At 38.4% G+C, this 25891-nt stretch overlaps 1 long non-coding RNA gene across 1 annotated transcript; it reads right to left on the reverse strand.

The window, feature by feature from the left end:
* Window positions 1-366: 366 nt before the first annotated feature.
* On the reverse strand, window positions 367-13296 carry LOC140710533 (uncharacterized). Its single transcript, XR_012091603.1, has 4 exons — window positions 12571-13296; window positions 12010-12130; window positions 2404-2556; window positions 367-1891 (listed from the first exon to the last, which is right to left on the reverse strand). It is a non-coding gene; the product is annotated as an uncharacterized lncRNA (long non-coding RNA).
* Window positions 13297-25891: the final 12595 nt, after the last annotated feature.

The raw sequence follows: 25891 nt of genomic DNA on the forward strand, positions 1-25891 counted from the left end.
TACCATTTATGATATCTTCAGTAAAGAAAATAACATTATAGTTTTACCTTTTAAGTAAATGTTATCTATCCAGCTCTAGGATATTGAAATTGTTCCAACAATATGATAATCTGTTGGTGTCAGGGAATTTAAAGATTGCATTAAAATTGAGTTGATGACAGGAAAAAAAGGAACCAGCCACTCAACTATAGCAGAACTGTAACAGTTTTTGCATGAATCAGAGCATGCTCTCACTCAGTCTTCTGTGGTTAACTATGTGTAATACTTGAAACACTAGGCGTACATATATTTAAAGAAGAGTTTTGTTTTATTTCAAGGACTTACACAGTCATACAACTGATGCAGTCATACAGTATACATACAGTAATGGATTTTCCCCTCAATATATGAGGAAAACAATATAAAACTTATGATACCCTTTACAGAAAATGTTTTCATCTCCAAACTCCACCTTCATTTAGCACTTTTTTGGATGTTTTGTTTGTTTCTGTTCTGAGGATGTACGGACTCAAGCAAGGGTTGGCAAACCAGGCTTGCAGACCAAATTTCACCGACTCCCTGCTTTTATATTCCTTTTGCTTTTATAAGTAAAGTTTTGTTGAAACGCAGCCATGCTCATTTATTTACATGTGGTCAGTGGCTGGTTTTGCTCTACCTCAGCAGGTTGAGTAGTTGCTACAGACACCATATGGCTCACGAAGCCTAAAATATTTACTATTTCTCAAAAATGTCTGCTGGCTTTAGTTCAAAGGAAAGAGGATTTGCTTGGGGTCAGTAGACATGGGAGATACCTTTTAGAAATGTACCATTCATGATATTTTCAGCAAAGAAAATAACATTATAGTTTTACCTTTTAAGTAAAGGTTTTATTCTGAAGAGAACAAAGCTATGACTTTGGGCAGATTAATTTTCTTCTTAGAGCCTGGCTTTTCTCCTTGTTAAATGGAAGTTTTACAGAAGTGTTATGAGAATTAAACAAATATGTGAACAGCTTGGACCTCATAAACAGTAATTGTTCCAACCTTCATCCCTTACCCTCCACATACATCCTACACCCCTTCACTTGAGCTGTATAATTCAAACCTACAACAACTTATGTTTTAAATCATTTCAAAAATCATGTTTAAAAAAAAAGTCACATATGAAGGGCAAAAGCCCAGCCTCTTCATGATTTCTGAATGGGTGCAATTTCCCAGTTTTCTCTTCCCTTTTCTTCCCCCGATGTACTTCTAAAGGGATGGAGCAAATAGTGCATCTACTAGTTTGGGTAAGAATCTCCTTATAAAGTGAGAGCAAAGCAGTACATTAAAAATGCAGGTGTGGTTTCAAGTTATTTAAAATCAATGCAGTTTAAGGTCCACAAAATGATTATCTTGCAGTTAAAAATGGGATTTGGTTGCACCTAAAGTTCAGCATTCATAAATTCATATTAATGCTTGACAATTAAATTATAGATCGTAGCTATCAGAGATCTTCTCCAAAGAAGTGCCAAATTCTCTAGTGAGAAGTTCTATTGATCCTTGAAGTCTTTTTGCCATCACTTTTAAAAACTTTTTTCTTCTTCTGTGATTAGGAAACAGATGTTCAACAAGATCACCACGATTTTCAAGTTCAAGTTTGATAGTCTGCAACTTTCATCCTCACCCCAAAAAGCAGGTTCTCCATCTCCTAAACTCTGTTCATGCATTTCCTCCATGACCTTTGATTCCGTTTCCTAGGCAAATGAAAAGGCTAATCTCTAGTTCCAGGATTGGGGACAATATCCAGGAGTCCAGATCAGAACTTACCTATAGGTTGCTATGTCCAAAATGGTGGTAGACTATTGCAGAAACTGTTCAGTTTGGATGAAAATGAACTCTAGTTAGGTAGATTGCCTAATATAGTAAATAATCTAAAAAGAAAAAACAAGAGTGAGTAACCAGTATGAAAATCTCACTGGAGGACTAATAATAATGATAATGACTGCTTTTTTATATATATGCTTTCTTTGCACTGGGCAGTATGGTAAATTCTTCAGTAGGATGACTATGGTTATAAAGATTATTCACTGTATGGCACTGAGCACAGTGTGAATGTCACCCCCTAGAGTCAAGCAGTGTGCAGCCTATAGTCATTCATGGCAGGCCTACATCGATAGTTTATAATTGCATTATTGCTCTGAAGATTTTCTACATACTTTACCTCATTCAATATCCACAACAAACCTCTGAGGTAGATTTTGTCACCCTCTTTTCTAGACATCTATCCAAACCTGGAAACTGACTACCAGAGAGGTTGACTAACTAACCCATGTCCACATAGCTACTAAGCAGAGGACCCAAAATTCAAACCTAGGTCTGCCATGCTGTGTGTTTTTCTACCATTCCACTGGGCCGCCCCTTAATTTTGAATTGTTATGAATACCTTTTAGAACACAGGAAGTTGAGGAGCTTTTACAATCTGCAGTATTCCACCAGGACTGAAGCAATTTCCTGGGAAGGAGAAGGCTCACAGAAACAGACAGAGCTCTTTGAGGCCACAGTGGGGATACCATTTAGTAAACTGCTGGATAAGCCTCTGAAATGGAAAAGACAATGATCGACTCTGAAATGAAATCTCTGTGAATGGGTCTAACGTGCTCCCAGAGGGTCAGCTTCCTCGAGAAGAAAGGCTACAGGTTTAGTACCGGGACAACCCTGTCAACTGCTAACTCAGTTTCTGATAAGAATTTATTTCCCCCATAATTATGTCAGAAATCAATGCTTCCAGCTTTAATGGTCAACCCACATTCAGTTGGCCTCTTTATCTTATCATGAAGCTTTATTTGGATTTAAACATAACCATAATAATTAACAAAGAACCCAAGTCTAAAACTACCCAGTTATTTATTGACTGTGAAAAGCAGGTTTCACATAAGGTGATTTATAAGAGAGATTATGAAGGTAGTGCTATAACCCATAAAGAGAATGAAAAGAGTCAAAGATCTCCTCAATTTATCTGACTTTAGACAATATCACAATCTCATTTTTGTAGGCAGCTTAGCCTAGGAAAAAAATACAGACTTTGGAATCTGAAAGACCTGAGCCTAAATCTTAAACTCATGAGCTATGTGCCTATGGACAATTACTTAGCCTCAATTTCTTTCTCTTCAAATTAAAGTGATGCTATCCATCTCTTTTGATGTAAATTTATAAGAAAGTATTCCTAGAGAGCCCAGCATATTGTACGCAGCACATAGTGGGTATTCTGTAAAAGGCTGTTCTCCTCCTTCTACATTCAGTGTCTGTGATTTATTGGCCTTGAAAACTTGATCTTAGAATCTCAGTTCACATAAACCTGTCAATATTTGATTGCAAGCAACTTGAGAGAAATTCCCTATGGTTTACACTCAAGACAAAGTTGTTTCAGATTCCTGCCTTGGAAAGATAGAATCTTGCAGAGCAAAAATAAGAGTGACTTTTATTCATTAAGTCAATCAGTGTCATCATATATGAGCACCCGCTCTGTGTAATGATCAAGACTCATGCTCAAGGACAGGAGGTAATTTCAATTTCAGAGCCCCGTTATTACCCAATTTCAATTTCAGAGCCCTGCTATTACCCAATCAGAATATTCTTTGCCTAAGATTCTTCCATTAACAAAAGACATTGTGTCTTGCCAAGTTTCAGTAAGAACAATAACACCAAGGAAAGGATTACAGAGTTATAATACCAGTTAAAATATAAGAATACCAGGTTATGTTATGAATGTACCCACTGATAAACTTATTCTCCCTAAACTTACTGCAGGAAATAGAGTGCTTTAAGGGAATTGTTTGGAGAGTCAAAGAAAAAAATCACAGTTACTTCACAAATATGTCCTACTTTATGATGTAACAGTTTGAAGATACTGTTTCTTCCCTAAGGCTTATAGTTTCACCAGGAGACAGTGCAGAGTGAGATACTGGAAAAAGCAACACTCAGTGTCAACTATGCCCAAGGGAGACATCTGCTTCCCATGATTGTCAGGACTCAAAAAAGAGCTAACCCACAAGTCAGTGTCACATAGAGAAAGAGAAACCACTAGGCAACAGTAATTCTCAAAATGATGTCTTGGTTGAAACATCTTTGTGATAAATTACATCAATGGCTCTAATTCCCCACCCCTCCCTATTTCCATGTCCTTTGCCACATACTGTACTTTTGTAGTGCCATTCGGTATAAGTGAGGGCACTCTCTGCTCATTTACTTTTGACCCAGCCATGTGATTTGCTTTAACCAACAGAATGAGATGAAAGTGAAGTGTGCCTGTGATGAATTTAGGCCTAAAGAAGTCCTGTGTGCCTTCCCTTGCTCTTTTGCACCATGTCTAGGCTGGTCTGATGGTTCTAGCGTAAGAGACATGGAGCAGAGCCACCAGCAGCCAAGTCCAGCCTAGACAAACCAATCCCCAGCCAACCACAGGTTATGAACAACAGGAAATGGTTGTTTGAGGTTGACTTGCTACACTCAATATCTAACTAACACACTTCAATATTTTTTCTTCACAATAAAATCAGAGGTACCATAAGATCCACCAACACCACGAAATAAAACCAGAGCCAGGAAATGAAAGGGAAATGAGAAGAAAAAGATAAGAAGATTATGGGTGAGGAACACGCCTCTGAATTTTTCTTTCTGAGGCTAAAAATTCTAATAATGACAAATACAGAAGGAAAAAAGTAGAAAAGACACCCAGACCCACAGATATTTCTAGTGACCCAGAGAGCATTCACCTGAAGTGGCGGTGCACTGGAAAGTCACGGTCCTTAGAATGAGAATTTGGGTCCTCAATTGATACATAAATGTTCTGAGCACTTTTATCTTACCAGTTAAAACAGGAAAATGATATTTCTTTTTTATACAGTGGACATGAGGATTGGAAACAATAGCAAAATAGAAGAGAGTAGCACCTGACAAATTAGCAATAAATGACACATACTGGTATTGGTGATAATTAAATGTCAGCTTAATGTTCTGGTCTCTATACTCTGCCTATCTTTTCCCCAAGACTTGGTTCATTGATCCCCTTCTACACATCCTTCTTCCCAGATCCTTTGACTTGCTCCTGATATGGTGAACTAAGCTGGATCTTACAGTCTTGTCTCTGACAATGATGACAATGTAAATCATTTTTTAAAATAATGACAAATCGGTTGAAGTGCTTACCCGGCAAGTGACTAAGCACTTTTTTTACATTATATCTTCTCTACATGGTAGCTCCGCTGTTTTATCATCGTCTCCATTGTACAAACAGTAACAGTGAGAAGCAGAGATATTAATTACCTTTTCCAAGACTACTGCCATTAAGAGGGAGATAAAGGATTTAAATCTGGAATTTTAGAGTCTGGTATCAAAGACTATCTCTTTTACAGCTACAGAATTCGCCCACCTCCCATACTTTCAGAACTTTTCCATGGCTGATAGGTTCATAACTCAGTACCCTCTGCCTCTAGGACACCCGTTTCTTAGTGACTAGACGTGACGATGAGTTGAACTAGGTGCTCTCCACCCCTAAGCAGAGACCAGCGACTATTTCCAACCCTGCTAAAGTTGTAATGGCAAGGACTCTGTACCCCTTACCAGAAAAGATACTGTAGAAAAATTCGCAACCTCCCTACCCCCATGCAGCGAGGCGTGCAAGAGGAGGTGCCCAGAGGTCAGGCCACTGCTGTCTATGGGCGTTTACTTTCTGCTCTTAGGCACTTCTCAACTAGGCAGGTGGCAGTGTAGCAGCTCAGTCAGTATGTTCCTGGAGGTTACTCTGGGAAGACTAAAACAATGAGTTAAAGTTTCATTTTAGACCCTTAATAGCCCAATCAATAATTTAGGGAACAAAGAAAACATTTTCTGGGAAAGCATTAGCTTAAAACTGAAAAGCAGCTTCTCGCCCCTTGGAAATTACACTGTTTTAGCAAGGGTGGAGTCAAGGGAGAAGAGGCTGACAACTGCTTTTCAAATATTCTCTCTCTCTCTCTTTCCTTTTTCTCTCCATACTTCTTCCTCTCTCCTATCTACTCCTCTCTCTCGTTCTCTGCGCTACTGTTACCTCTATTTGGTATTTTTTTCTCATCTTTCTGAATATTGCAATTACTGGTGCAATGACTAATTAGTACCGTAACAAATCTGTTGCTATAAATTATTTTTTCTTGGAAACAGATCAAAATCATTATCTACTAATGTTTAATTTCATTTGAAGTGTTAGCCCCACTTAAAATTAAAGATTCACCTTAAAGAAATTTCTGCAATTTGAATCAAAATTGTACTTTGTCCGATGTGCTTGACTGACTAAAAATGTTTAATTTAAAAATGTAAAAATAGATAAGATCCTAAGAGTTCCAAAGCTGTTTTAAGGCTTCGCGTGGCAATTAATAATATATCCAACTTGCCAAAACCTTTGAACTGATATTCAGGAAACTATTTCAAAATGCATTTTTTTTCCTCTCTTTAGTTATTGCTGATTGCAAATGCACTAAGAAATCCATTTGGTTTGGGAACAAGCAAGACTTCAGAGAAAGTAACCTGACAAAGACTTTTGCCTCAAAATTTGTTGATCTGGGCTGAATTATAATACAAAATCATAGCCTAAAAGTCCAAATGCCCTATACTTTTCTCGTAGCCTAATGATGACGCACGAAACAGTTCAAAGTTATAACAGAAATTAGGCTTATGAAAGAAGGTTGGTGCTGAAGTGGTCCCTGATAAAAAGATGGAGAACAGAAAACTAACAACTAGCAAATGATAGATAGCTTGTCCTTTCTTGTCCTAAAGAAACATAAGGCATTTGGATGGATTAAATATGTCAACTGTAAGAATATCATCACATCCATCCCTCTTCCACGGCAGACACCTGCAAATCCCTCAAAACCCTGCATATCAGGGCATTGGAGTTGTCAAAGAGAAAAATCCCTATTTGGAATCCCAGGACTAGATGACTGTTCAAACTTTTAAAAAAATAAATTGTAAGTCTTTAAAATGGGATTATTTGTTCAAGTTCACAAGGCCAAGGTAATGGCTAAAACCTGGTATCTTGATTTCTAGGTTAGTTCATGTTTATAAATTGATATTGCCTCTCGAAGTCCTACCCACACCCTCTGCACCTTGTGATATTACCATGACCAGGAGCCCAGGCACATGCTGGTCTGTCTACTGCTAACTCTGCCCCAGGAGACAGCCCTACTGAGCTGCCATCCACTTCTACCCAACTTCCTTAGTGAGACCTCAGTCTATTCCCCAGGTAGTGGATCTCCAACTTTGACTGCATTAAAATCACTTCAATGCCTGATAAAACACAAATTGTTCAGAGTTTCACACCCATAGAGTTTCAGTTCCCATAGGTCTAGATGGGGCCGAAAACTTTTCATTTCAAACAAGTGTTTTGGGACAATTTTCTATGAGTCTCTTGTACTTCTGTATATCTTGCAAGTAGAGGCACTCTCTTCCTTTTTTTGTGTACCACTTTTCAAGGATATATTTATACTTAAATACAAGTATATATTTACTACTCAGAAGATAGTAAAAGGTACGTGTATTTGCTGTCATATACAATAAAGATAATAATGTCTCTGCCTAGAACAAAGGTCAGGCGTGCTTCCTGTCCATTATGAAAGATTAGAATTGCCTAAACTCATGATTCCTCTCCTGTAATGCAAGCCACTGCATGTGCAGGCACTTTCCATCCTTACTGGCATTGCCAGTGGTAATCAAGGATTGGTGCAAGCACTGTAATAACATGTTTCAATGTATTTATAAGGTTTTTGTCCACATCCCCCTTCTAGTACATCCACTGAGTTCAGGACTCCTACTGTTTTTATTCTTGTTTTGGTCCCAGGATTAAAACAGAGCCAGGTACAGAGTGGGTGCTTGATAAACATTTGCTGAATGCATGAATAAATACATAAATAATTAATGATCAACCCAGCAAGTTTAGTATAACTCTTAACTCCATTTTACAGATGAGAAAAGGGAAGTTTAGAGAGTTTAAGTAATTTGGCTAGAATCACAAAGCTAGGAAGTTGTAAAGCTGGGATTTGAACCTAAGTCCCCTGACTCTCCCACCTAAACTCACAAACATGATATTCTACTTCTTCTCTAACACGTATATGTGTATCTGTGAAAATAATCAGAACACACTAGGCGAGTAGTGGCTACTTGACAATCCTGGTGATTGTTTTCTTCTTTCTACATACCTACGCTTTCTAAATATTCTACCCCAAAATGCACATATGCATATATACATATATAGGTATGCATATATATATATGTATGAGTATATATATAAATTTTATAATGAGAAAAAGACTATTTTTTTTTTGAGACGAAGTCTCACTTTTGTCCCCCAGTCAGGAGTGCAATGGCGCCATCTCGGCTCACTGCAACCTCCGCCTCCTGGGTTCAAGAGATTCTCCTGCCTCAGCCTCCTGAGTAGCTGGGATTACAGGTGCCTGCCACCACACCCAGCTAATTTTTTGTATTTTAAGTAGAGACAGGGTTTCACCATGTTGGCCAGGCTGGTCTCGAACTCCTGACCTCAGGTGATCCACCTGCCTTGGCCTCCCAAAGTGCTGGGATTACAGGCATGAGCCACTGTGCTTGACCGAAAAAAATTATTTTTAAAAAAATCTGCTGAGTGGCCTTATTTCAATGATGCTTCCACCACCAAAAGTACTTCCAATGTCTCCTCTAGAATTTTCCTCAGGAGTAGTAAACAAAGCACACAAGAAAATGATTCTTCATACATTGTTATACTTCATCTTGACCCCAAGTGGGCTTGCCCTGCTCAATCACTCCCTTATTTCATATCAGACCTGATATGATTTGAAACAGTATTAATTTTTTTTCCAAAATCAAGCTGGACAAATTTGCAACTGCCGAAGAAGTTAAAAGTAATCAATACAAACTCTAAGGTCAGCCCCTCATATAGGTTCCAAAACTAATCTTCAGCATCTGTAAAATTCGTGGCTTAGTCTCTGAAGACCATTAAGCATAAACTATAATTTTTTCTCTATATAAGTTTTAAAAGTCAACATCCTTAAATCGAAGTCATATTTCAGGTTTTTCTTTGTTATAAATCTTTGAAAAGTGGTTGTCCTCCTAGGAAGAACCCACCCTGCCATGCCCCACCCCAGGCTCCCTGACCAAGACAACTCAGAGTTTACTGGAAACACAAAAAAAGGAATTATGGATTCCCCAGCAGCACTCAGACCCATGTCATTTAGATTCACTAAGATAATCAGTATTTGATCATTAAGAGAACACTGTAGTGTTTACAGTTTTCAAGCATTTGGGACATTCTCCTTTGTTCATTATACCCAATTAGAAATTTGAATTAAGGTTTCCATTAAGCAAACACGGATCTCTTTTCCCATGTTTGTTGTGGAACAGAAGCCAACAAGCCTCTTTAATTTCCTTCCAAGTTTTGTATATGAATTACATTGTTGAGAATGGAGTTTGGTAATATAATTGTTCTCCCTCTGTGCATTTGGGCCACTTGGTAGAAGACAGTACAACTCAATCAAACCTCTTTCTTCTGAAAGCCATTATAATTTTTCAATATTATTGCCTTAGCATTTGGAGATACATTTGCAGAATTTTGTGAAAATCAAAATATACATTCTGTACATTGTCTTTATAAATAATCTGATGACGCCATGAAAAGAATCCCACTTTGGAAATCAAGAAATCTGTATTCATAGTTCAGTTCCACTTACTAGGATTTAGTAAGTTGGAGGATTTAGACAAAGCTATTTAACTTCTCTGAGTTGAAGTTTTCTCACAATTAAAATACTGGATTTACAATTCCAGTGCCAACTACCCTAAAAAATTATTGTCAGCATCAAATGAGATTATATATATGAAAAGGGTGATAATGTTTATTTAGAATTAACAGTCACATAATCAAATTTCATTGAAGGTAATCCTCAAAGACATACCTAATTTACAATTTGACTCTCCAGAAATGCTTCATTATAATACAGTCTAATGTCTCATTAGAACATTTAATCCATCAACAAAGAGCATAATAGGGGGACAGTCTCTATTTAATCATGCAAGAATAATTGTAATAGGAAGGTTACACTTGAAACATCAGCTCCTGGGGGTGGGGGATGGGAGTCTATTGTGCTTCAGCTTTCAAATTCACAAAAATGAATCCTTCCTTCTTGTGTGGCATTTCACAATGTTTTTGTCTTGGGAAAGGGGCGGGGCAGAGGCTGCAGAAAGAGGGACACACTGGAAAGGTCTCATTTCTTTTCAATTACTACAGCCAGACTCCAAGGACATCATTCACAATGGGTAGTACACAGAGATGCTCCCTTCAGAAAACACTTTAATTACGGGCTGCTGGCATGTGTCCAGGAGGGAGCTGGCTATTGGGGACTGGGAGGCTGAATACCCAGGGGGGGACACAAAGTAATTACCATCATCAAGAACAATTGTAACAATACTGGAGTTGGTCTCCGGTTGTTCGCAAACAGGCAATTCCTTTTACGCAGACATTCCAGTTGACCCCCTTGTGCAGAAAGCTCCAGAAGTAAAAAAAGCAGGATATAACCTTTTCCTTCTTAATCATCAACATTTAGCAGGGTAAATGTCATCTGCTGTCTGACTTTTCATTAATCATATAGAATTCTGGGAAACCATTCCTGCATTTAGAGACAAGCTTAAAAAAAAATTTCCCTATTTCTTTCCTTTTTGTTTTAAAAACCAGATATTTCATTTTCATGATGTCCCCATGGGGATTGCTGGAGGTGCCACCTTGCAATGTCCTCATCAAAAGTTTCTTAAGGCAGAATTGTCAGAAGCAAATTGGATAACTGTGCCAATGAGGAGACTCAATTTAACTGTCATCGGGAAATTATAAAATAGCTTATCAGAGATTGAATGTGAAGGAAAGACCCCAAGGATTGTCATTTAAGAAGCAGTAGGTTAAACTGTGTAGGGCAGCTTTCCTTTAGCTCATTAGTACTTGAAGTCACAAGCATTTAAAGATCTAAGTCCCACCAAGGGAACAAGCCTGCCTTCGGTGCTCCTGCTGAAGAATGATTAGCTGGAATTAACGAGAGCATCGCTAGGGATTTCTTCCCAGATCAACTTAAACTGCTGTTACCCTGATACAGAAATCTTAGGAAACAGTTAACCTGGTTCAGCAACCCTGTATGCACGCCACAGCAGTGTGTACATCAGGCGTTTCTCTCTGCAGAGCAGAATGTCACCAGGAAATTATTGAGATTAAAAACACATCCACCCTCCACCTGTCACAAGCCATGTCATGATGAGAAAAATTACCTAGTGATGCCTGGTTCTGTGGATGTCTCCATTTTATTCCCCAGCCTGCCACTCACTCATTTGTAGCTCCATGAGCAAATTCCCTTAGGCAGGGTTAATGGTTGGGGGAGGGGAGAGGCAGCCATCAGTCAACTATTAGTTTTAGTGAGCATTTCACCAGTCTAATTCATTTTGTCTAAGCTGACAAGAGGCATGCAGTGTAGGACAAGGACGGCATCCACACTCCAATCTTAGGTTGTCTGGGCACAATCTCCACAGTGCTTAGACGCACACTCCTGGGTAGGTGGTTTTCCTTGAGTATGAACCAGCTTGCTGAGCAGAATGGGCACCCCTGATTCAATTAAATTTCAGGCTATGGTTTTAGTTTTGCAAAGTCTCATAGCTGTCATTAAAAATATCATATTACTAGAAGAGTTGGGGCTTGTCATTAGGAAACCTGGGCTTGAATCCCGGCTCCACCACAAACTGCATGACCCTGTGCGAGTTCCCGGAGCTCAGGAACCCCATCTCTAAACTTGGGATAATCAGGAGAACACTCATCTCACAGAATTAAGGTAAGTACCAGCCTTAGCAGTGTGTTTCCAAACGCGCTGGAAAATACCAAGCAAAATGCAAATGCTCACAGTTATTACTGTCAAGAGAAGGGAAATTCAACTGAATGGAACCTCAAACCAAGATTTTCCTCTTGGTAGCTCATTTAAAGTTATCTGGGCATAGTGGCACTCACCTGTAGTCCCAGCTACTTAGGAGGCTGAGGCAGGAGAATCACTTGGACCTGGGAGGTGGAGGCTGCAGTGAGCAGTGATCGTACCACTGCACTCCAGCCTGGTGAAAGAGCAAGACTCCATCTCAAAAAAAAAAAAAAAAAAAAAAAAAAAAAAGAATAGTTATAATTAAATAAAACAACGGAATAAAATCTTTGTGTCATTGGTCAATACTTTTCCAAAATAAAACAGACTACAGGGTGGAGAAAAGGCAATTGTGATTCATTAAATATCCCCATTACTTGAGGTGCAGTTGGTATGTATATAACACTACTGAGAGTAGAGTGTGTTTATCAGTCTTCTCGGCTGCAAGAAACAGAAAACAATTGGCTATCTTCTAAAGAAAAATAGGTATTCGAAGTTTAGCGAGGGAACACAGAATCCTTAACAGACTTTAAAAACAAACAAGCAAACAACAACAACAAAAAAAACAGACTTCAAAAGTAGCAGGAAAGGAGGGGCCTGCGCGGGGCCAAGAACACAAATGACGATGACCATTTTGTTAGCAAGAATTGTCTACTCACCCGTTACAGACACCACCATCCCACTTTGCATGTCTCCCAAACTCTCCTGGTCTTTGCAGAACTTGTTTCCAATTCGAAGTCCTGAATGGAAGCATTAGATTGGCTCAGCCTGGGTTATCTGTGCAAACTCTTGCTACCGAGTAGTGGAAGGATGTATGGTTTTGACTCTAGTTTTTAAAAAATGGAGATGGGGCAGGTGGGATGTTTCCCAAAATAGAAAGATAGATGCCAAGCAGCCAAAAATGGCAGCTGTCACTGGTGACTGACTATTGGGTGTGGCCTACATGCCGGATCCTTTTCACATTTTGTTTCACCACATCCTCCTAAGCACCTGGGAAGATGCTATCATGCCCTTGGTGCAGATGAAAAAACCAGGGCTCAGGTAACATTCGTGCATTTTCAAGAACTGTGCATCTAGTATGTGATGCCAGGTCTGTCCTATCCAGCTGGCTTACTTGCATGTAAATTGCTTTAAGCTTCGGACTCAGAAAAGAACCTTGTGAACCAACATGACAGGAGAGGAGAGTGATGAGAAATAGAATCAGTCTGCCTTTTCCTCTGTGAATACAAGGCCCAGTGTCTCCTCTGCTGGTCTACACCTCACACAGGAAAATGTGGGTAACAATGCTACTGACCATGCCCTGCACACTCTGGTGGCTTCACCACTCACTGCAGCAGAAGCTGGATCCCATCCTTTCAACAGGAAGTTATTGCTGTGCTGTATGAACTTGGTTGCCCTGGAAATGCTGATGCTCCCTGAGCCATGAATATTTATGATTTCTATTTTTCCAAGCACCAATGGCTTAACCCAAAGATGATGTCGATCAGAAAAAGCTCAGTCTCCTCCCTAGAGATTTTTTCTTCCCTGGTAAACTGATGACATTAAAAACAACAATGGAAATGACTGGCTGTGTGTTTTATTTCCTAATAGTTTAACCATTTTTATTCATATGAGACTGGACAGTGGAGTGAATAATAATAGTTCGAATGTCATGTCTGAAAACTTTTCATACACAATTATAAATATTGTTTTCCTTCAACCTTCTGGGCAGGATAGAACAGTAAAGTATAAAGTTTCAAAATAAAAGTTGGACTAGGATCTTTTCGCAGCTAACTATTAACTGATTACTTCGAAGTAAGTTTCTTCACCTCTCTGAACCTCAGTTTCTCCATCTGTAAAGTGGAGATAATAATATTGAATTCATAGGGTTATTGTGAGAACTTTGCACAGTACCTGGTATTTAGTAAGTATTAAATAAAGGAGAGTTATTGTTATCCCCATTTTATAGAGGAGAACTTTGAGAAATTAAGTTTCACCAAAATCACAGGCAGGATCATAGGCAGTAACAAAGACTTAAACCCTGCCTTTTGATTCCAAATACAGGATGTTTTCTAGTATATCTCCATACCTTATATTTCCTAGCCCAACTTTTCACTGGCCTTTACACATACTACTTTGCTGATTCATCTTTATTTTTGCATTCATTATGATTAGGAAAGAGGTAATAAATTCTATTCTTGGTCCAAAAGGTTTGTAATCTCTGAATGTTAGGTGTTATCTCCCATTGTGAGCCCCCTTCGGCTGGGTACATCTCCAGCATCTTTCCTTTCCCTTAGTGTTCTGCTAAGAATATGTTTCCTGATATCTGCTTTCTAGAATTTCCCAAATTCACATTTTTGTGTGACCTTGTAAATGAATTCTTAACATTCACTCACTGCAAGGTGAAGTAGGACTTCTTTGCCTGAGGGGTACCGTCACTCACTACTGCATTCTTTACCCAAGTACAAAGCAGAACCAAAACTCAGATTCATGAAGTCACTTAAGGAACGAAGATCAAGGAACAGACACAAAAACAACACATAAGAAATCAAGGATATATACGTCTTCATGTAAAAACAAAAAAATCCAATAACTAACAAAGACCCAAAAGATTGGCAAATTCTAGGCAGCATGAGAAAGGGTTTAGAAATAAATGGAGTGAAATAATATCCACCCTTTGTACACCACACCAGAATGCAGTCTTTCTCGGTATGAGCCCTAAGAAAACTAGAAGGTGATTTTGCTAAATTGTTTAAAAAGAGTATTAAATTATTGGTTCTAATTTTTTAATATGTGTGAAAAATAAATTCATAATGAGATGTACATTTTCTTTAAAATGCTCCCTCAGAATACAGCAGTGGTGCCCACTCAGGAAGTACAGGCACTCTGATACAGATGGTAACAGCTCCACTCCATTATTGTTTTATTTTATGAGACTGATGATGTCTTGGAAAGTTGCATGGACCTTAAAATCAGACAGACCTTGTATTAGTCCATTTTCATACTGTTATGAAGAAATACCTGAGACTGGGTAAATTACAAAGAAAAAGAGGTTTAATGGACTCACAGTTCCACAGGACTGGGGAGGCCTCACAATCATGGCAGAAGGCGAAGGAGGAGCAAAGGCATGTTTTACATGGTGGCAGGCAAGAGAGCATGTCCTGGAGAACTGCCCTTTGTAAAACCATCAAATCTTGTGATACTCATTCACTATCATGAGAACAGCATGGGAAAACCCATCCCCATAATTCAATGACCTCCCACAGGGTCCCTCCCATGACACGTGGGGATTATGAGAGCTACAATTCAAGATGAGATTTGGGTGGGGACCCAGTCAAACCATATCAGGCCTAAAGGCTTGAATCCTGACTCAGCCTTTTAGTAGCTGCTACAATTGCTTTTCCTTCCTCAGCCTCAGTTTTGCCATCCATAAAAGGGGATATCTCTCTCAGGATTGTATAGAGATTCAATTAGCATAAATCAACACTGAATCAATAAATGTTACTTTTATTCCAAATACACATTACAACTTGTAGTAGATGCATTTTGTGTCCATAGAGTGAACTTCCTTTTTCTAAATTCTTCAATTGTTATTTTACTTTATCATCACAACCCTATGAAGAAGACAAAGTAGATAGAACTAAACTTACTTAACATATAGAAAAACTATGGCAGCGAGGTTATTTAGAGCTGCTCAAGGTCACAAGCCAGCTAGTGGCCAAGCTGAGCTAGGTTCAAGTCCTCTGATTCCCTGTGTATTCTTCTTTGAGCATCTTCTAGGTCTTTGTAATGCTGTACTTGAATGTTTCTATCCAGACATATCCCCTGAGTACTCAGGTGTCACTTTTCCTCTCTTCCATTTTCTTCCATTGATTCACAATGACTTGGCTCTTCTTTGGGCATATATTACCACTTCTCTATTATTTATTTAGAGGGAAATGATTCATACAAGTGCTAATGTTAATTTCTATTTCCTTCAAAATATCTCGCATCTCATAATTCCCTCCCAGGAATGTTTTGAGTATTAAAGATATGTACAACTGGACATCCTTATGTTAAAAGGTATTTATCACTATCTTGGCATGGGTCTGAACTTAGAGTTATTTCAAGCTGAAAAATTTTAGGTGTTAAAAAAAACTTTGATGAAGCCAATTAGTAAGCATGTATATCTGGCATTCTTAATACATTTTTGATTTAATCAAAATAGAAATCAAATTGAATAACTCTACTTGAACTAAAGCAAAACTGTTTCTAGCTTAAGGGAATATTTAAAAAGGTAACTTTCTAATTACATTTCTAAGCCCCAAATAGACATGTGGCAAAATTATACATTATATATGATCCAGGGCTATTTACAAAGCTGAGCAAGTTGTCCCATTAGTCAGAGCTAAGAGTTATAAGGAAATGATGGGAAACTAATACTATGATTTGCCATATAGATAACACTTATTGAAGGCTCACTATTTGATAGGTGCACTACCAACTACTTAATAGTCACTGTTGCTTTTAAATTGCACAATAGCACTGTTCTTGTGCCCATTTTAAATATAGGAAACAGAGTCACAAAGAAGTAAAGTTATTGGCTGAATGTGAGGGTCTCATCTCAAGTAAGTGGTAGAGCTGGAGATTGAACCCATGTCTATCTAACTATTTAACAAAGCATATGCTGTTAAGTGTACTTATTCAATAACTTTATCCACAAATATCTATTGAGACCTCTGAAGTGCTGGGTGGAGTTCAAGCTTCCGGAGATACAGGAGTAAGAAAGGCAAAACTTCCGGCCTTCTCAAACATTCTGTTGAGAGCAGATGGAAAATCAGTCCATGAACTAATGAGCAAGATCATTGCAGATGGTGATACACGGTACAAAGAACGGAAAAAAAAATGAGACAAGAAGGCAGAGGTAGGGGAGGACAATAACTACTGTGCATAGTTTTGAAGACCTCAGTGAGGAGGTGACATCAGGGACTGGATTTTGAAATACAAGGAATTGCATGTCATGAGGGGCCTGGAGGCAAAGTCTTCTGAAAAGCCTTGCCCAAGGGACCTGCTGGGAGGTCAGAGGGACTGACAGAATAGGGTCGCAGAAGCACAGAGCAGGAAGGGATACTGGGTAGAGGCTGAGGTTAGAGACAAGCAGAAGGGGGCGTCATGACAATTTGGAAAAGTAAAAATCATGAACATAGAAACCCACCAGACTCATTCAAACACTGCCAAGAGTTTCATAATAAAACGTACTTACGGCTGGGTATGGTGGCTCACGCCTGTAATCCCAGCACTTCGGAGGCCGAGGCACGTGGATCACCTGAGGTCAGGAGTTTGAGACCAGCCTGCCCAACATGGAAAAACCCCGTCTCTACTGAAAACACAAAAAATTAGCTGGGCACGGTGGTGGGTGCCTGGAATCCCAGCTACTCAGAAGTCTGAGGCAGGAGAATCACTTGAACCTGGAGGTGTGGAGTTTGCAGTGAGCCAAGATCCCGACACTGCACTCCAGCATGGGCAACAGGAGGAAAACTCTGTCTCAAAAAAAAAAAAAAAGTACTTATTTCAAACACCTTATAGGGGAAAAATCTTGCCTGGATGCCAATATAGCATGATTATTACTCTTTATGTTTAGATAGGAAAACATTCTATTTTCATTGTTGCAAATTAGTCTTGGTTTGAGGTATTAGATGTGTGGGGTTTATTAAAAATGTAAAGTAAGCATCTTCTGGCTTTAATTTACAAACTCATTGAATGGACTTTTTATATTTGTATTATATATAACACAAATGCTGATGCATCATTATTTTTTCAAGTCCTTTTAATGAAAAGACCAAAAGAAGGACACAATTTCACATTGTTTGATCTGATCATTGTAAATCCCAAACATACAATAAAAGTATTCACTGGACCTTAAAAAAACTCACCCTTAAAAAATGTACATTTCCGTGGTTTTTAGTATTTTCATGAATTGTGCAACCATCACCACTGTCTAATTCCAGAACCTTGTCATTATACCAAAATGAATCCTTGTACCCATTAGCAGTCATTCCATATTCCCTCCTAACCTCAATTCCTGGCAACTATTCATACATTTTCTGTTGCTACAAATTTGCCTTTTCAGGACATTTCACATGAATCGACTCCTACAATACACAGTCTTTTGTGTCTGGCTAGTCAAGCCAAGAACTGCAGGAAAGAGCATTCCAGGCAGAGGGAACAGCTAGTGAAAATACCTCAACCCATAATCGCAAGGATGATGAAAGAAGCTGAAATCCAAAAAAAAATGGAGAGCATCAGAGCAAAACAAAACCTTGTCAATTATGATAATGGATGTCTGTGGTGGTCATTGAGACTGTCCACAATTTTTTAGTTCTTTCTTTCAGTGAAATGTGACATGATAGCTGTCTGTACCCAACTGAATGCAAGTGAGGTCATGTTACTTGCTTTGACCAATCAAAACTGAGACTCCAAAGAAATGAGTCACTTCCAGGCAGAAGCCTTTCAATAGCCAGCACAGGATTCACCTCATCTATTTGCTTTGCCTCAGAGATCACAGCAGTGCGGGTCAAAATGGAGCCTCCATCAGTCGAGGCTCCTGAGAGTCAATGATGACCACAGCCTCCAAGTAGACCCACAATTGATGTGCAGCATGAGAGAAAGATTAACTTTTTTAAAGAATTTAACTTCTGACTGATGAGTTATATTTTATACTTAGTTCTGTAAAAGGACACTGGGGGAATTTAATTAAAGGCATGATATGATATAACTAATGTCTCTAAATATGTGTAAATAAATTGAAAGGGTAAAGAATAGAAGCAGAGGGACAGAGAGAGCTGTCAGAAGAGTTGTTACAGCGGTCCAGGTAAGAGTTGATAGTGACTTTGACTATAGGGGTGTATTTAGAAATGCACAGAAATCATAAGAACTCGCAAGGGATTGAATGTTGGGAGTATAAAAAAGAGAAACAGCCAGACACTATCACCATGTCCATAATAGCACTACTACCATCACCGAGTTATAGGGAGGATAAACTAAGCCTACTTGTGAGAGAGTCTAATACATCATACTATTATGCTTCAGGAAAGGTTCGTTTTCATCCTCCCCTCACTACCTCCACCACCATCACTACCTCTTTGTCCCAGTGCTGAAATCAACAATAACATTTCCTTCTTCAAATTTGACCGTTGTCTCATCACTAGGTGGGGATTGGAGGAGAAGAACCTGAGTCACTAATCAGAAAACTTTGCTCACTACATATTTTACCCAGGACTGGCTTACAAATATATTCATGTTCACCTCTCCTCCCACAGTATGCCTATAGATAGCAATAAATGATGCCTTGTTCACAGCAAAGCAGCTAAACAGGGAATAAAAATCAAGTAAGAGTGCTCCACAATACTACTGAGGCAACTCCCTTACTTACAATTGTTCTTGATAACCAAAAATGGGTGGAAAGAGATGTTTGGATTATATTGTTTCCAGTAGGTTTGTGATCACTTAAGTTCAATGAAAGAATTAGATACCCCTTCTCTTTATAATAACCAAAATATTTATTTAGGAGAATAAGCATTTTTTCCTGTAAATACTATCCAGTTTTGCATAATTTTCTACTGCAGCAACAAGGCAAAAAATCTTATCATTGTTTTAGCCATGAAATATCCAGTGTTTTAGAGAAGGCTTAAGGAAAAAAGATTATAATTGTGGACCCTAGGCATCAAGCTCTAACTGGATGGCAGTGAGCAAGGAAAATATTTCTTGCAAAAAATATTTCTATGCAAAAAACATTTAAATGTCTTCCTGATAAGACCATATTATTTCTAGAAGCATTTTTTACAGGTTAATGCTCAATAGTATAAATTTATTTTAACACATCATATGCATTAGAAGAGAGGAGAACGCTTCACAGTTGTAGTAAGGCTAGGCAGCCTGGGCAGAATAAATATAGCAGTGTTCAGTGTTTGTACAGAGAAAGGGTAGAGGAAAGGGCTCCCTGATATCCTTCAGCACTGTCTCCCTGAGAGGCAAACACCCATTCTCCTGTCCACGCCATCATGAAGTCACTCAAACTTATAAATGCTCAGATACTAAACAAGAGTAAGAAAAGAAAGGAAAAAATCTCCAAAGGAAGAAAAAAAGCCCTGGGTGTGATTCAACTGAACATTTATCAATAGAGACTGAGAAAACCTAAAATAGGTCATTAGAATTGCCCCGTTTGCTAACAGTGGGAAAGGAATTAATGAACAAGATATAGGCATTTGTGGTGGCAAGAAAAAGCAAAACTTCTTTTGCATCACTGCACTGTAAAGTAATTCTTCCCTCCCAAAGATGTCCATATACATCTTTAGATCCCCAGAAGATTTGAGTTTGTTATATGGCAAAGAGGAATTACCATTGTAGATGGAATTAAAGTTGCTAATCAACTGGCCTTAGAGAGATTACCGTGTATTATCCAGATGGGCTGGATGTAATTGCAAGGGTCCTTACAAGTAGAAGAGCCAGTAGAATGAGGAAACTATGACTTATGCTGTTTAATTTGCCCAAGGACACACAGCTAATGAGTGGCAAAGCCAGAACTTTCTGTGTCAACCTGGGATCTCTCTGCTGTGACTCCACTCCAGCTCTCACACGGAACCTGGGATTTTCTTGCAGTCTTTCTTTTTTGATCATGCTTTGTTTCAAATTCTGTACCCAAAGCTATGTATAATTTTTCTAGCAGATGCCCTTGTAATGTTTTAGAAAATATGCAGTAGAGATTCTCCTTCCAAATAAATATCAAAACAAGAATATCTGGGTTAAATGAAGCAGAGGGAGAGATGAAAACTGTGCCTGTAGAAGTTATCACCTATACCTGGAGACACCATGCAGGGCACAGGGCACTTTGTTTTCCATCTGAGAATGTGGATCCTCCCTGCTAAAACAAACCCAAGATATTCTTCTGCTAAGAGAGCCAAGCTGATTATGAATACAATTCATGGCAACATCTGTGGTTTGCACATTGTTGAACTAAAAAGGCTCTCATGTGTTGGAGCAGAGGCCAAGCAACCAGTATCCATGGCAACTCCATGTTTAGTTTCAACCGACAGTCATGGAGAGTATTCAATCGGATTCTTATATTTGTCTAAATGGCACCCAATAAATACTTCCCATAGCTAAGATTTTTGTCTTAGCTTGGAAACAAAGGAAAGGAAAATGAGACCTTTAGAGTGGAGGAGGAGAACAGAGGGAGAATTCGCCCTCTGACGCCCTCTGAACAATCTAACTTCAGGAAAGTTAAAATTAATGTCTCACTCATCAAGTGACAAAGAATTAAGGAAATTGTAATAGGTATGAATTTAAGACTGAGTGGAGGGCAGGAGGAAAAACAGGAATCAAATTTCCTAGTCTAATTTTATCTTTAAAAACTGATTTTCAAAAAGCCATGAAATCTGCTTGTGTTTACAAACAGTCCACTATTGTTTATTGTGTCCATTCAGGCATTGTGCTAGAGACACTTGACACACATTATCTCTAACCTTCACCAGAAACAGACAAAAACACCTGTAAGAAAGCTATCATTATCTCATTTCACACTTAAGGAAACTACAAGGAAGAAAATTTCAACAGTTTATGCCCCATTACAGATTTTGCCTGTGAAAGATTTGAATTTAGCCTGTCTGATTTAAAAGTCCCCGCCTTTTTTCAATGTTTCACATTCTGCAGAAAGTAAGCAATATGAATTAAAAAGAAAAAAGAAAAAAAAACCCTGTCCTTGTTAGAATGAATGCTTTAATAAAAAGATATTATTCTGGCAAATGAATTTTAAGTTCAACTATGAAATATTTTATTATTGCAATATCTTGTCAAAATTAAACAGGACTAGGCATGGTGGCTTATGCCTGTAATCCCAGCACTTTAGGAAGCAGAGGTGGGAGGACTGATTGAGCTCAGGGGTTTGAAATCAGCCTGGGAAACATGGCAAAACCCCGTCTCTACAAAAAAATACAAAAAAAAAAAAAAAAAAAGAAAAAAAGCCTGGTGTGGTGGTGCATGCCTATAGTCCCAGGTCCTAGGGAGGCTAGAGTGGGAGGATAGCTTGAGCCTGGGAGGCAGAGGTTACAGTCAGCCAAGATTGCACCACTACACTCCAGCCTGGGCAACAGAGACAGATCCGGCCTCAAACAAACAAACAAACAAACAAAAATTAAACAGCTCCATCTTCAACCGGAAAATAATTAAATGTGTAAATGTTCTTCATTTGCATATATTCATTCTAGTTCAACGAAGAGTAGAGACTAGGAGGTGAGATCTAGCCAGCTGGATGCTGAGAACATGAGGATGTGAGTACCCGAAGAGTTCTGGATAGAGACCTGACCAGAAAATTGGACATGAGATGCTGCCTTTCTGCATGTAAGCATTGAAAAACAAACTTCCCCTCACCTTTTGGAACTCGCTGACATCCCTAAATTGAATGACTGATTTGTCTCTCACGTCAGTTACACCATCTGGAATGCTTGCAACTTTCAGTATGATACCAAGTGTAATTCCAGAACAGTGGACCCTGCATGAAGATGAAATGAAAGCATAAACAGCCAACTCTGGGATAGAATATTAATTACTTAAGTAAACTGAATAAGAAAGCAAACAGCTTTATTGGGATATAATTAACAAAAACAAACTGCCGATGTTTAAAGTATACAACTTGATAAGTTTTGATATCAGTATACATCTGAGAAATGATCACCACAATCAGGATAATAATGAACATGTCTATTCCCCCAAAAGTTAGTTTTCTCATACCTTATTGAAGTGACTTCCTCTGATCCTTCCCTGCCCACCTACCACCATCCCCAGGCAACCACTGATTTTCTTTCCATAACCATAAATTAATTTACGTTTTGTAGAATAGAAGGTATACTTTTCATTTCTCCTGACAGCAAGTTGCAGCCACAGAAACCAAATAAAAAGTCACCATAGCTACCTACTCTTCCAAACAGAAGTAATTCCAAGCCCTATCAATATTTAACAAGTTTTTTTAATCTTTTGTCTTACCAGCTCCTCTCTGCCTTGGCCATGTGTGGTCTTTGGTGACTTCATTTTAGACAAGCTACAAAGGCCTGGTCTCCACTGGGGCATCACTTCTCATTATTCTCTCTCAACCTGATGAATATCTCCATTCCTGCTACAGATAGGGTCCCAGCCATGCCCCCTGGACACTGTTTGTACAGAAACACGACTGAACAGTAATAGATAGTAGCTTTTTAATGAGAAGCCTGGCCCAGATATTCTGGGCACCAATGGTTCCATTGTGTGGCACCAATAGCCAGAGGATCTGAGAAGCACAGGAGCTAATTTTCCTCACATGCAATTCACACAGCAGCTCTACACAGTACTTACCAAGCTGGATCCATCTTCTCAACCAAGGCAGCTGGAACACCTTCTTTTGCAGAAATGTGTTCATAATGTATGTCCAAGTGGCTCAAGTTGAAGTTGGTTGGTTGGTTGTTTCTCTTAAATAGCTAATTATTTTTTTAAAAGATTCTAGAACAAAAGAAGATATTTTCTATTTAACCACATATTTGCCATTTCTGGCACTCTTTTTTCCTTCCTGTAGATCCAAACTTCAATTTGTATTCATTTTTCTTCTGCCTGAGGAATTTTTTTAACATTTCTTATAGTGCAGATTTGCTGGTGATAAATTATTTCTCAGATTTTGAGGGTCAGAAACTAGTAATTATTTTGCCTTCATTTTTCAAGATGCTATCACTAGCATAGAATTCCAGTTGACAGTTTTTTCTTTCAGCACTGCATGGTGTCTGACAAGTGTTCTGTCATTCCTATCTTTGTCCTTCTGGGTGTAATATGTCATCTTCTCTTATCTGCCTTTAAGATTCCTCTCTTTCTTGATGATTTTCTGCAGTTTCATTTTGATATAACTTGGTGTGGTTCTTAGTATATTTTTTCTGCTTGGGGTTTTTTGAGCTCCTTGGATCTATGAGTTTATAGTTTTAATCAAATTTGGAAAACATTTTGCTATTTCTGCAAATCATTTTTTCTGACCTCTTTTTCTTCTGAGACTCCAATTACGTACGTTAATTCACCTGATATTTTTCCACAGCTCACTGTGAGACAGCATTTTTCCCCATTTTTCTCATTCTGCTTCAATTTAGGTAGTTTCTATTGTCATGTCTTCAAATTCACTGATATTTTCTTCTGTAATATCTAATCTGCTGTTTGGCCCGTCTACTGAGTATTTCATTATAGATATATTTTTGATCTCTAAAAGTTCCATTTCTGTCTATTTTCTCTCTTTCCTCCTCACCATATTCAAGCTTTCAAAAATTTTATATTATTTAACATATTTAGAAGATTTATGGCTGTTTTAAGGATCTTGTCTACAAATTTCATCATCCTCTGATTTGGGGGATATGTTCTATTGATTTATTTACTTTTTCCTGGCTATTGGTCATATATTTATGTTTCTTTATACCTAGTAATTTTTAATTGGATGCTAGATATTATGACTTACATTGTTGAGTTCTGTTTTGTTTTGTTTTGTTTTGTTTAATCGTTCCTTTAAACACTGCTGAATTTTCTTTTGGTCTCTGTATTAATTTTCTGTTTTGCTGTGTCAAATCACCACAAGCTTTATGGCTAAAACAATACAATGTTATTCTTTTATGGTCCTGGAGGTCAAAGTACAAAATAACTCTTACAAGGCTAGAGTCAAGATGTCAGCAAGCCTGGTTCCTTCTGGAGAAACCAGATGAGAGTTCACTCCTTGCCTCTTCTAGCCTCTGATGGCTGCCAGAATTCCTTGGCTTGTGGCCACATCATTACAGTCTCTACTTCATCAGTATGTTGCCTTCTCCTCTTCTGTAGTAAAATATTCCTCTTAGGCATCACCCAAATAATTCAGAATAATCTTCCTACGTCATACTCCTTTACATGATCACATCTTCAAAGTCTCTTTTTGTAATACAAAGTAACATTCGGTTTCCAAGGATTAGGACATGGATACATCTGGGAGCCTTTATTCAACCTACCACAGCACCCAATCTAGGTAACTTGAAGAGGAAATTTAATCATACAACACTTGCCTTTAAGTTTTGTTATCTCAGGTCCAGACCAGCCTTTATTCTGGGGCTACTAAGGTATGACCTTTCTGAAGACTCTACCACAAGCCCTAGAATAACAAGTTATGACTTATGGAAATACAAATTATTCTCAACCCCATATGACCTTCAGAAATTTTTCAGCCAATCAGTTTCCAGTGGTTCTTTTGTGTGTGTGTGTGTGTGTGTGTGTGTCTCAGGCATTTTCTTCCCATACATACACATATTAGTACTCATTCAAACTAGAGGAGCCACTTTGTAGGTCTCAGGTTCTCTCTCTCTCTTTCTCTCTTTCTCTTTACGCCCTACCCTCCCTCCCTCCATCTCCCTCCTCTCCAGTACTCTGCCCCTCAAATTCTAGCTACCTCATTAACTCTGAACAACAATCTTTGCCTCCTCGACTCAGTAAGGCCACTGATCCTGTTTCAATTTTTCCTTTTAAAGAGTGAACTGAGACAATCATAGGGCTTACCATGTCTATTTCCCTTCTCCCACGCATCACAGTCTTGTATTGCCTGTTGTCCAATGCCTGGCAATTATTAGTTCATATACTTTTCTCAGTTATATCTGTTTATGGCATGAGGGAAATTTCTGTAGCAATTTATCCTTCATGAGGAGAAACAGAAAACTCTTGAGTTTTAAACAGTCAATAAGAAGAAAGGAAAATGTATCAAGTGATGTAAGAGTATCAACCAGCACCTTCCAAGCTTACAAATGGCTGAAACACTGTGACCAAAGGTGGCAGGTAATCATTTATATGATTAGGTAAACCCCTTTAGCCCACTATTATTTCAACTTAATACCTTAATATTTAACTCATGCCCTTTTCCCATGATATAAAAATAAAATAGTACCAACACTGATAACAGTATTTTCTTTTGAATTAGCTAATTTTGGAAAGCAGATTTTAGTAGACAATCTA

This window comes from Chlorocebus sabaeus, chromosome 27 (assembly GCF_047675955.1).
Source record: "Chlorocebus sabaeus isolate Y175 chromosome 27, mChlSab1.0.hap1, whole genome shotgun sequence".
Classification (NCBI taxonomy): Eukaryota; Metazoa; Chordata; class Mammalia; order Primates; family Cercopithecidae; genus Chlorocebus; species Chlorocebus sabaeus.